We start from the raw sequence: 14,083 nt of genomic DNA on the forward strand, positions 1-14,083 counted from the left end.
TAAAGAACAAATGTATGAGTGCCACTTACTGTGTGCATAACATACAGCACGCAACCTGCAATGAACAAAAAGCAGAGCCATGCCTTCCACTATGTTCTCTAGTCCAGAAAAGAGATTAGTTCCAGGTCACCAAACAATAGTCAAAATTAGTACACAAGATTTAAATGGTGAAGGAAACAATCAACCACATGTTATTTTAACCAGGCTCAGATGGAAAGAAGGTGTCACACTGTGGCAGATACCACGCTTACTCCTTTTCTTTTCTCAAAACCACATATTTATTTGGTTTCTTGCTGGTTTACAACAAACTTCATGCAGGCTTACAGCAAGTTGATTCATTACCAGTAACTTGCCCTGCAGACATGAGGTTTTCATACAAACGAGATTGTACATTTATTGGCTTTTTAAACCTACGTAGCCAACAGAAAACAAGCACAGCCATTGCTGTATTTTATAATAGGGCATGACTGAAGAATACCCAGAAAGAAGCAGGTTGTGGGGTTTTAATTAGCAGTTAGATAAGACAGTAGAAACCTTTATAGTATGTGACAGTGGTTAGCTAGTTTATGATCACTGAAGTCCTTTGTTATGCCATAGCTGGTAAATGGTGTTGTTCTGCTAGGGTTTCTTAAGGCTAAGACACTGGTATTACAATTATATTTTCTGCATGAATAGGTTTACTCATACAGTAACAATTTAATGTAATACTGTTCTTAAATGATAATCAGCTGTTCTTACCTCATTTTAGCACAAGCAACATTAGCATTGGTCTACCTTTACTTTTATTATGCCAAAGATATTTTCATTCATTCTGTCTGTTTTGTACATTCATGAATTCATGTAAGATTTGATTTGTTTTCACACACCATGCACAACCTTTTCTACAGCATGAGAAATGATTAGCTACCAGGAAACAGCCATGAGACATTTAGAAGTGTATTGCATATCAAAAACAAGGGAAAAACAAGAAGTAAAATGATTTCAAAGCCTTGGTTAGTGCACCTTTAAAGGTCTGTGTATCGAGGAACACTGGGTCACAGTGGGTTGAAAAGCACCTGGTAATTTTAGAATCTTAATTGATGGCAAGCGGTAAGCGCTGTGTGAGTCTTGAAGCCTGTGGAAGGCATGCAGTGTGGCGGCATGCTGCCCAGGTGCAGCCTTTTTCTGGCTTGCTTTGTTGTTGATAGAGATTGAAGGTTTTAGAAGTCAATTCTGTCTCTTGCTTACTGCTTGGCGGTCTGCGACAGCTCAACATGTGCTGCACATTTTTTCTAGTTTTAATGAGCCTTTTTACATGCAGCCTGTACACTGAGGATAATGTTCTTAAGATTCCGCATACAAAGGGGACCTTTCTTTTTTTAATGCCGACTGTAATTTGCATCACCCTGTAGAATTAACAAGTTTTGCTTCATAAAGTTGAATGAAACCTGCTGAATAATGTTATGTTAACATATTGAATTGCATAACGCTTTGTAGTTTTCCGTATACTTAACGAAAAACTGACAAATTTAAAAAATGTGACATTTCGAAATCTAACATGAAACACTGTACTACTATTATGGCTTCCAGTAGACTTTTGCGATATCATTCTGTAGTTTCTTTGATTACACAGTGTTAACATAGGCGGACCGTGAGTCTTTCATTTGGGGAGGCTATTCCACACTTTCCCCCTGCATTTATTAAACCGAACGATGTACAGTAAGATACACACACATATATATATATATATATATATATATATATATATATATATATATATATATATATATATATATATATAAACATAAGACTTGCATTATTTTTTTTATTACTCTGTTACTAGTGAGTCTGAATACTAAGTTTCATTCATTGTGTTGAGTTTGAAAAATACTCAGACTGACTGACACAAATTAAAGTTAATAAACCGGATTCATTCTCCTGCATCTTTTTGAGAACTTGTACTGTATAATAATTTATAGCACAAAGCAGACCTCAAAACCACTCAGGGATGCTACATATATATTTGACATTGTTGTTTTTTTTCCAACATAAGGCGGCCAAATAAATTAAGTTTAATATAGCACTAGCTTGTAATTTAAAACATGTTATGCCTATTTAAGCAAATTAGAAAAACAGTAAGGATAACAAGCTGCACTGTTTTTTAAAACCTTTAAATCTGTTAACCTGTTCTGCAGTCCTACAGTACCTACATAAATTTCGAACACCATTTCCATCACTTCACACCAATTTAAATCAATTATTAATACTGACGATTAAGCTTCTAAACACGCACTTACTATTGTATTTATAATCAAGGGGCATTCAACGTATTTCATAAGGTATATTTGCAAAAAAAATAAACAACTGCACTCTTACCATAAACTTTCGAATATCTATATGGGGCTCAGATCGGCGGGAAGAATGGACGTTAAACCAGCCAAGCATTGTCTCCTCCAAAGACACTGAAATGCAACTAAATCCTGTATTTTAGACCTTGGTCATACTGCAACAGGACAGTCACAGCCTTGTTTACCTGTGTATCCGAAAACTGTCTTTGGTAAGAAAAACCATTGATTTTCATCAGAATATTAAAATACGTTTTCATATTTAGAGTACAGTAAGCAGGCATATGCAGTTTTCTGCTTTCCTTGCAGACACTTTTTCAGAAGTTCAAAAGACCCCGCTTTCACTGAAAATGGAGTGAAGGACTGGAAAAATCTAAAGAAAAAACTTCAGAAACATTCATCTGGCACCACAAACAGTGCTCTCAAAGGTGGCATTCAAACAATCAAAGGAAGTATGTTCTGACTGTAGCGTCACAGTTATCAAATTCTCACAAAATAATGGTGCGTGAAAACAGACAGTATGCTACGAAAATATTTGCCACACGATCTGTAAAATCAGATTCAGCGCAAGCAGTTTGTATAGATAACAGCAATTTGAATACATGTAGAAATTTTTCGTCGGGTGCCTCCTGCAGCAGGTGGGGGGGGGGAGGGGGGCTCAGATCGGCTGGAATAATTGATGTTAAACCAGCCAAGCATTGTCTCCTCCAATGACATTGGGCAATTTATTTTGGGGAGGCTTAGCCTCCCCAAGCCTCTTATACGCACCACCTATGAGTGTAAAATAAAAGTTCAAAAATATGTTCATAAAGTTTTTTTTTTGTTTTTTTTTAAATTATGTCTCAATCCTAAAATTGTAGTTGATGCAAATCTTTTGGCCATAGTTGTGTGTGTATTATTATTGTTATTTACACAACTCCGCATCCTTGTATTTCTGGCTCTAGGCTGCAGTTTTTTATACAAAAGATTAGTTCTTAGGCAAAATTGTTCGTCTTACAACTCATTAAATCTTTGAGAACTGTAAAGTTAATTACAACACTTTGTGTGCATATTTTCAAATGACATCCACTGTAAGGAAAGAATATCGTCCTTTCAGTATTGAAATGGGACCTTTGGTACCTCAGCTGCCTCTCAATAAGGGCTTAGCAACAATATCAAAGCCTAAGTTGGTTAAAAAAGAAAGGTTTTATGTACCAGTATTTAGTTTTGAATTGTGATGACACTTGACTACAGTAAGCAGCAAATCTACACTTAAGGACCGATCTCACAAACTATGGCAAACTGCATAACATACTGGAAACACCTTCATATCAATAAACTCAAACTTTTGGCAATGCAGGACAAACACTTAAACTTCAGACAGTACACTGCACAATTAAAAGTAACTTAAATTAAAGATTATATGGACATATGAATAAAATGAGATTTACAACTACACTATATACTTTTTTTTTTTGAGGGGTGGGTAGGAGTATCTGCTACCATTTATATAATAATTTGAGGTTGTGCAATGGCCAATGATGTCTTTTCACATAACAATCAAGAGCCTGTGAATGAACTACATTTCTTTCTGCTACTGATGACAGATTATTAGTTTAAGCTTGAATAAATAAAGTTCCTTCTTCCTTTTCTCTGTTTCTAGCCAAAGCCATTAATGAATTTCAAGACTGGAAATGACAGAAACCACACCAAACCATATTGTTCAGATTATTTTTATATGTGCGCCATAACACAGTTTTGGATTGGCCATAGTTAGGAAATGGAACACTGTCGATTCGTCAGCAAGCACTTGAATGACCTATGCATTAAACTCAACGGCAACAAAAAACTGTTCAGTTCAGCAGCATGGCCGATGCTTTTACAGCGGGACCTATCATTGGAATTAACACTTCATACCAGAGTAAGAGTTGTGGTTTCTAAATCAGTAACCATTAATTTCCTTTGCTATAGTATAAGTATTACTTTATGGAGTTATCTTACAAACCAGAATCATATTTTAATGTATCGCAATCTGTTTTTATTACAGGAATACCTTTGGTCCAAGTGGGTTGCCAATTCAATAGACATAACGTCTCACACAGCAATATCCAAGGCACCAGGGTCTAGTCAAGTCTTGTGTAGCATATTAATATAACAATACCAGTTCTAAATATAAATATAAAACCAAGCGTTAAATGCCAAGAAGTACAATTCCTCTGTAAGATACACATTGAAAATGTTAAACTAGTGCTGCACAAAGACACACACAAAACTGAATGAATGGCACCAGCAACAGACAAACAAAAATGCAGTTAAAGAAACTATCAAATCATAAAGCTTAGGGGATTTTGTACAAGAATCCCAAGATTTAAAACATACCTGATTCGCCATTTCTGCCCCTTCTTCCTCGCTTTCCTGGAGGGCCTGAAATGAAAGAAAACCAACATCACCTTTACAAAAAAAAAAACAATTGCACTCAAAGTGCAGCCAAGAAGGAACAACATAGTTTAGTTCACTCAGTACTTGAATAAAGCTCCCTGTTTACCTGTCTATACATCGTGCTCACCACCTGCATTAAGTGTTTGGGTTATTGTAGTGATTCATTGATTGATTGATGAAAGACGTTCCTCAAAATAGTTTTCCTCCAGGATTCATTCTTTAAGAGCATGTGACATGGGGGCCGTTGATTTCCTGGTTGTGTTCACAGTATGTAATGCAGATTCTAGTCAGGCACCAACTATCTGTTTCCACTATCTTTGCAAATCATTTCAAGCAATTTTTTTGGAATATTTTAATATTTGTCCCATTGCTACACAAACAATGTATAAAATTGGTTAAGCCAAGCTGACACAATCTTGATATTCTATAAGAAAACAAAACAAAACCAAAAAAATGGCTAGGATGCCAATTCAGTGACATTTGGTGGCTCCAAAAAGGCAGTATAAAGTAAAAAAAAAAAAGAAACATGTCTTGCAGCAACTACACAAACCTAATAAGAAAAGGTCATATGTTCTACTTGTATTAATGAAAAGCTGCTGACGACAGCTTGTTTTCTGACAGAATATGATAAATAACCAGTGCAAAGTTTTTAAAGTTAATTAAATATATTTATACATTTACTCTTCGAAAGATCCCTTTGGAAGCCTGCACTAAAGTCCTATTGTAAGTCACTCTGCATATAATGCACAGTTCACAGCCTACCTCTGTAAAGCACTTTGTGATGGTGGTCCACTATGAAGGGCGCTATATAAAAATAAAGATATAATAATAATAATAATAATAATAATAATAATAATAATAATAATAATAATAATAATAATAAAAGTGATTTCAATTCCACAGTCAAAATCCCTGATTAACACAAAGTTACTGTTTTTTCATAGCCAGTTAATTAATTTTAACATCTGATGGGAGGATTTTATTCAAACATTAAAAAACAATGTGAAAGCTATACTTCAAATAAAGTTTACCAATTGTGGATCTCAATACCAACCCTGCATTTTACTAACATTTAATGACAAATGAGTCATGTCCATGTTCAAAAGCTGTATATGTCCATGTTCAAAAACAACCCTTGAGTGTTAGTACTTATTCCCAAGTTAATGGTTGTTCATTTTGAGAAAGCACAGTACCATACGCACTAACACGTATGGGTTGCTTCTGAATATGGCAGTTAGATTCTTGAAACTGTTGGTTTCCACAAAGAGTCCTTCTATTAATTATTCAAACAATGACAGTGTTTACATTATTATTATTATTTGTTTATTTAGCAGACGCCTTTATCCAAGGCGACTTACAGAGACTAGAGTGTGTGAACTATGCATCAGCTGCAGAGTCACTTACAATTACGTCTCACCCGAAAGACGGAGCACAAGGAGGTTAAGTGACTTGCTCAGGGTCACACAATGAAAGTGGCTGAGGTAGGATTTGAACCGGGGAACTCCTGGTTACAAGCCCTTTTCTTTAACCACTGGACCACACAGCCTCCTTATTATTATTGAATAAACCCCAGTATTGTTATAAAATTGTATTTCCAGAATTTGCTCATTTTGCTACATTTCATCTGTCAACCACTAGAGGGATCACACCGGCAGAGAAAAATGCATTTAACACTTTTTTGCTAAATGTTCCAAAATGTACATACAAATATTCAAAAATGTAATAAGCGTTCCCTGTAATTGTTATGAATTTCCTTTCTACACTTCATTCTTGTTAACATCTCCACGAAACAAACACAGAATGGCTGCCCCAGGTCATGTGAGTTCATTAAGGTCTAATATTTAGTGCCTTGTTAAAGCAGCATGGCCCCATGCAGATTATTATTATTTTTTTTTACATATTTCAGAAATTACTGTTTGAACAATTGAACACATTATGAAAATACAGTATACTGTAAGGTGTTGTCCTGTGGTATGTTTCCAGTAGAACAAAAACAACAAAAAGCAAAATTACTGAGCTACTGCTACCTGTACTTTGTTTAGTTCACAGAGTAACAGAGTGACAAAAAGATTGAGGAAGCTTGTGTATGGAAAGCTGAAACCACCTTTATGGAATTCGGACAAACAACAAAGACAACAAGGTATAGAATAACATTCAGCACATTTATTTGGAATGACACAGCTTAAAGATATCTAAACATTTTTTACACAAATGGTTTGTATTGGTAAAGTTTTTAGAAACTTAATTTCAATGCCAAACGTTTTGACTGAAATGTGCAACGTTTGTCATTTATGAGGTTTCTTTTAGTATTTCTAAATTCAGCACTATTGAGTGTTTATTCGTTTACGGATAGACGTTACAAGAAATGGGTGGTGGGTCACATGCTTTTCTAAAAAAAATGTATGTAATGACATCATAATAGGCAGTCTCATGCTAAAGGCTACCTGCTTACAACGTTCCAAGTCAGGTTTAAAATAAAAACTGCAATGAACAACAGGTGAAGCATTTCTGTTTCATACTGCACCAGCTATAAGGAATTGCACACATCCTAGAAGAGAACAACTGATCCATTTGCATGTATTCTGAGGCTGATAGGGTAAGAAGTTAAAGGATATCTGAAAGATGTCAACTAACAAGCACAGTAACACAAACACTGAATCTGTTTCTGAATAAAAAGTATAGATTGTTCAATATTATTTGTAACTAAGGCTGTCTCTTAATGTACACCCAACCCTACTAGGAGTGCACTCATAGGGGTGCACCCGAAGCTCTATGCTATGTCCTCTCCGGTATTCCTTTCCTCAAAAGAGTAAAAGCTCACTATGTACACTTCTGGGGAATTGGATAAGATGCCATTGTTACCCCTGAAGGTACACTTTTTGAATGTTGTGCAGAATCTGTCTAAAGAACATCTTGATGTGAACAATATTTGCTCCCTAGCCATTTCTCTGGCCAAAGGGAAGTAAAGAAGTATGTAGGGGGTACAGTCTGACACTGCCTTGAACAATGATTTATGTACATATCTTCACATTCACTGTGCATTACACTTCTCCTTTAATTAGGCTATGTGGACCAGCAAGTGCAGTCTCTATGCAACCAGCACACAGAGAACTGAACCTACACAAGGTAAACCAGAGCAGTACCAAAATCCAACTGCTCCAAAATAAAAAAAGGCTAACAAACATGGGGTTTCCATGTGGGTTTTTTTTTAATCTCGAAACATTTACACAAGAAAACTGTCTCGTGTAAAATGTTTTTTTGGGTTTCCGTTCACTCAGTTTATTTTACTCGAGTAAACTGTGCTTTTCACCCGACAGCATGCAATGAATGTGAAAGGTGGGGGTTGATATGTAAATTAGTTATGCGTAAAGAACTTGTGTTGTTTTTGAAGATTACTAGCGAAATGTTGTGAAAAAGTGTTTTCCGTGTGCAGAGAACTGGTACACGAGTGAATCTAAGCTGCTGTAATAAAGCAAAATAGCTTGTGCTGGGTTGGTTAATAATGTGTTTTATTGCTCTTGCCCAAATTGTTTTTCATGTCATTAGTGGGGTGTCATGTCATTAGTAGTGAAACTAATTAATCTTATGACTCATTAATTAAAAATGAAACCGACCAACAGGTATCGCAGATCACCATGGCTGATGTTTTTATATATATATATATATATATATATATATATATATATATATATATACTGTATATAACATGACAGTCCAGACAGCAAAAAACAATAATAAAATAAGCTGCTCGCATTAGCATTAAGGTGAACTACTCCATTGCTAACCATAAAACCGCCCATCAGCCACTACTTTGTGCCGTCTTGGAATCCACAGTAACAACTGACCTGCTCCCTTGCAATATTTACAGTTAAGGATAAACATGCTCATTAACATTTACACATGAAATGCGTGTTTCCGTGCAAAACTGGGCGCGGTTTTCCTGTGTGTTTCGTCATTTACACGAGTAAATGAGACTGACCCTATCTCTCTCTTTGGACGTTTTTTTTGGCCACAAACCTGATTTACCTGGGTAATTCTCCCAAACGTGCACGCGCATCGCCATTTCACGTGTAAATTGACCCGCTTGGAAACCCCATGAATGTGAACGATTGTATTGTCTTGTAACAACATCTAGAATGAGAAGCAGCACTTGTATATTTATCAAGATATTAATCTACCAAGGTGTCACGTTCCCAAATAATGCTTTGTAAATCACCCCTAAGTTTATGGGATAACTCTAGTTCTCTGCCTCGCCAGTTATAATTTCAGCAGCTGTAAAAACAGAGCTGAGCTCGAGCAGACTCGAGACTCAGTATTACCATATTCAATTTAAATCTTAAGCCACTAAACCCTTTGTTTATATTAATGTCAGCTGCTTTGTCCAAACAGTTTACCACATTTGCAGACCTTTGTCGTTTTTCACTTGAAACAATTGATAAGTACTTGCAGACTTCAACCACTTAAAGTATAATTCAATCTCAAAATATTTATTATAGTAAGTGTATAAAGGGAGTTTTATGTAAGGCAAAAAAGCATACATACTACTATAGTGTATAATCTTAAACTTTTTCCTGCTATCAACATTTGGAGTTTAACCAACTAAGTCTCCACAGACTTGGATGACATCCAGTGCAGTAATTTTCACAGCCAACTCCTGGCCTGGTGCAGAGATTGTAGTTCCTAACCCTGTCTGTAATTGCTTTGTCACAGGTGGAGCAGTATCCTTCATTTTACCAAGGTGTTTTTAACACAGTTTAATGAGCACATATGGTGATATATGTAGTTAGAATGGAACAATAGCTAAAAGGTATGTTGGCAGGTTTATTAAAAACGTTATATCAAAAGAGTTAATACTTATACTATACAGTCACTATAACACCAAATATAAAGATAAATAAATCACTTTCTATAAGAATCAGGGAAGTGTCACCAGTATTTACAATAATGGACCCATTAAGGCAAACAGCCATGGCTTACAAAAACATTTTCTTTCCACGCATTGTCACTATGTAGATATTTTAATTTTCCAGACTTATACAAGTATTAACTTTGGCTCAAAGGGACATTTTCCTGTTAAAACACTATGCGTTTGGTAGTCCGTAATTTCTTAGGTTACATAGGTACTGTACTGTATACAGTAGGTACATTTTTAATGTATCATTTTGTCCTCAGCAAAGTCACTGTCCCTGGGTATTGTTTGTGGATGCAAATCTAGGCGTAAAGCTGTTTCCTTTAGGTAAAAAAAAAATCATAAAATGCAAATGTCCTAAAGTGATTTGTGTTACAATTCTGTTCGTTTGTTTCAACTTGATAGCCTCTGAACTCTCTTAGGCTATAAAGACACCATGTGAAACACAATAACACCATATTTTGTGGAACTTTAGGTTGCATAACACTATCTGATATCGAGGTTACTGTGTGCCAAACATAAGTGTGAATATTTGCCCCTCAAAATGACTGAAATGTCTACAGCCTGGGTCCTTGCCCAGTTCAAGCTTACTCGCTTGCTGTGGATGTTTTTTTTCTTTGAGCATGTATGAAAGACATGGAAAATTGTTCCAAGTCCATGGCATAGTCCTGTCGCTGGTAACCATAATCAACAGCAACCTTGAGCACAAGTTCATATTATGTTCCTTCCAGCGTTTTATAGGCTACGTAACAGGTGCTGAATGCTGTGCACTAAAGCAGCAGATCTTGAATTTGTATCAGAAATGTTCTTTACCCATTGAATGTCCACATACAGTATCATGTGCAATGTGCAAGTTTTTAGTAGAGGAATAGTGCAGCACCTCTTATTTTACTATTGGTTTTATTTTTTCAGTTTCACAGCGTTATAGTCATGCATGTAAAGAGGAACAGAAAATAACCATTTTAACCACATTTGTTAAAAAATATACCCTTTGTCAAAGCCCTCAAACTTCTCTCCCCCTCCCTCCCCAAGTAATTTCAAAGATATTTATTACATTGCATGATATTAACAGTAATTATTGTCATACCAACATCCAATTTATGGCCCCCAGGGCTTTGCCAAGAGCAGATGCAGTAAATGTCTTTATTAAAATAATTTGTTTACATATTCAGTAGTTCAATCTATTACGCAATAGACAACAACAATATGAGTTGCTTAAATAAAGCTCTGATCTGAGTTTAGAAACTCTCTTTAATGTATCTGCCTCTCTAACAATACAGCAAGGTCTCTTTTGACGACGTAAATCAGTGCATTGGTACAAATCAGCATAAGACGCTGTCAGTTGGGGATGGTCAGTTACAGTTCCCTTTCCCAAGCAGATCTTAAACATGCCTGTTCTGAGCTTTCAGACAATAAAAATAGGATGGTCAATAAATCATTTTAACAGAACTGTTCACAAAATATTCAAGTTCAGAAAGGAGACTGCCACCAAAGATTGATTTGACCAAATCTTTATTGTGTTTTGACAAAGGACCAGAGAACGTAACATACTTTCTGGGCCGTGGCCTTGTCCGTTGAGCTCTAGAGCTGCTCGTGTGCTGGCTGACTGAGATTAATGATTATTTCTTGATGACAGCTATTGCCAGCACAGGACAAGTGGCACTCTGGGCCACGTTCCCCCAAAAAGGACAAGGCCACTTCGGGCTTGCGACTGACTAATGATATTATGCCCAACATATCATATCAGCTACAGAGAGTGGTGCTAAGCTATGTATTCTAAAGGTTCTCTCCAATTTTCTAAGTAATTGTTCTTCCCATTTTCCCATGTATGTACTGGCAAAATGCATTCCTAATTTAGATCCTATTTCTGTACCATCGTTTTGTTTGTAATTCTTATCAACAAAAGTAAAACTGTTTTCTAAAACTACATTGATCGTGTTCAGCACTTCTGCTGTTGGTATTGACTTATCTAGTCTATCACCTGGTGCTTTTTGACAAGCTTCTAAAGTTTCTTTATTTTTGCTCTGAAATTCCTGAATCATTTTTCCATATGTACACTTCATATGCCCCAGAAGTCCATCGCCCCAGTGACTTGATCAGGTGTGGCGAAATGATCCTTGAAGCAGCTGGTTGCAACTCTGATCCTGAAGACATAGTACAAATAGTTTGATGAAGGAAGGTCGTAGAAACAACAGGTCTAGAGATGCGAATTAGGGTCTGGAGGCCAGATCTCAGAATGGAAGTGTGGGAACAAAAAACAGAATTAGTGCTAGCAATAAGCACTGTTTCTCCTTTGACTAATTTATCAGATTTACTTGTTTAGGATAGAAACGCCCCTTGAACTGCAACATGACCTATTTATGTGGCAAATGGGAGCAGAAAAGGCAAATACGATTGTATGATATTTTACATGCTTTAAAATGTACGTTAAATACGTAACTTTAATTGAAGTTGAGGTATACATGAACAGCAGCAGGACTCTCGATAGGTAGCTAGACGCAGAAAGGCAATTAATACAATTAGTACGATATTTTAGGTGCTTTAAAATGTACAGAATACGTGACCTGCTAGAAGTTTTAAGGTCTTCGATGCGGGGTCAGATAATGTATCAGGAACTCGTTGTGATGGCGTTGTGATGGCATTAATTAGCGAAGCCATCGATTAAGAAGAATTTGAGTAGTCGACATGAAGTGATATTGTAGCCTGAGGCGTATATCCTAAAAAACAATCAAAAAACGAATTGTATTGAGTAAAGTGAAAGTAGCATTCTACAATAAGATTTTCAGTATGCAACCCAACAAGTATGACTGAGTATGGAATCCGATAACAGTTGCTGTTAATTATTGACACAGTAGGTAGATTATCCTGGCTCCAGCACAAATTCAAGAGGAATGAAATCAAGGTTGCTGAAATGGCGGCGCCGATCTGAAAGAATGTCCAGAATTAAAAATCGCAAGGAAATCGATTCTAGAACATAATACTACCAGGTAAGAATTACCAAACAAAGAAATGACAAGAGGCATGGGCAAAGGGTATAGGAACATTCTGATTGCATATGTGATTCGGGGTGGATCCTTTCAGAAAAATTGTTCCCTTGGGGCTCCCGAGTGGTGCACCTAGTAAAGTCACTCCGCATGGAGTGCAGTATGCACCCTATAGCCTGGAGGTCAGCGGTTTGAGTCCAGGCTATTCCACTGCCGACCATGGATGGGAGTTCCCAGGGGGCGGCGCCCAATTGGCCGAGCACCGCCCAGGTGGGGAGGGCTTAGGTCGGCCAGGGTGTCCTCGGCTCATGGCGCACCAGCGACCCCTGTAGACTGGCCTGGTGCCTGCAGGCCTGCCTGTAAGCTGCATGGTCCTCCAACGTTGTAGCTCTGAGGTGGCTGCATGGCAGGCCTGCAGAGTGAAAAGAAGCGGACGGCTGATGGCACATTTAAATCGTAATTCTCAAATCCATCAAGAATAAAAGATGGTCTTCATGACCTACATCTAGAGTAACATGCTGTATAATATAATGCATGAGGACTACAGTATGCACTTTTGCTTTGTGTTGCATCCTTTAACAGGGTGAAGGAAGATGGGAGGGAGGAAAAACCGGCCTCCCGACTGATGGAGGCACAAGACGTGACCTGAACAAGATGGCGCATACAGTAGGTATAGAGCTCGGTTGCAGCGGCCATCTTGGGGAGGTCGGCTATATAGATGAACTGAGTTTTGTACTAGTTAAAACCGGGATTTCAGTGGCAGTTATATTGGCTGCAGTGAGTTAAGGGGGTGCGACTTGCTACATATAAGGGAACTGAGTACCTGAGTGGGTGGTTCAGTCAGGGGAGTTTGGTGCGAGAGTGAGTCAGAGCGGTGCAACCTAACAAAATACAAACGAATCAACCAACCAACCATGGATGTCTTAGATTGCCAATTGCCTTCCCAGGAGGAACAAGCACTGTCACGGAACAGAGAACCAAGGGAGTTCGGAGTGCTGCTGAGAAGCGAATCCAAGACCAGGAAGAGAAGGCAGCAAAAGACACCGTGGTGTTTTGTAAATATGTGTTTGTTGTCACCAATAAATGATTGCATTGCACCTAAACCCAGGACTCTGTATTCGATTGCTGCACCTACCACACACCCACCACACATCCCAATTAGTGAACTATGCAATTCAGACAAAACGTAAAAAAAAAAAAATCTATTTAAGATTTTTTCTGCTGTTTAGTTGTGAAGACTGAATTTCAAGAAAGTGTTCTTTTATTTACTGCTGATGCTGTTTCTAGTTCCAAGTAATAACTGAAACATTCTGCCATGTCAAAAATATGACACATTTTGGTCCCAGTCTTTTTTAGGTTAATGTAAAAAAAAAAAAAGTATAGAACATTGCATTCAACCTGACAAGCATAAAGATAGTGACAATTATAATGCATTATTCAACAGGACA

This window comes from Acipenser ruthenus, chromosome 1 (assembly GCF_902713425.1).
Source record: "Acipenser ruthenus chromosome 1, fAciRut3.2 maternal haplotype, whole genome shotgun sequence".
Lineage (NCBI taxonomy): Eukaryota > Metazoa > Chordata > Actinopteri > Acipenseriformes > Acipenseridae > Acipenser > Acipenser ruthenus.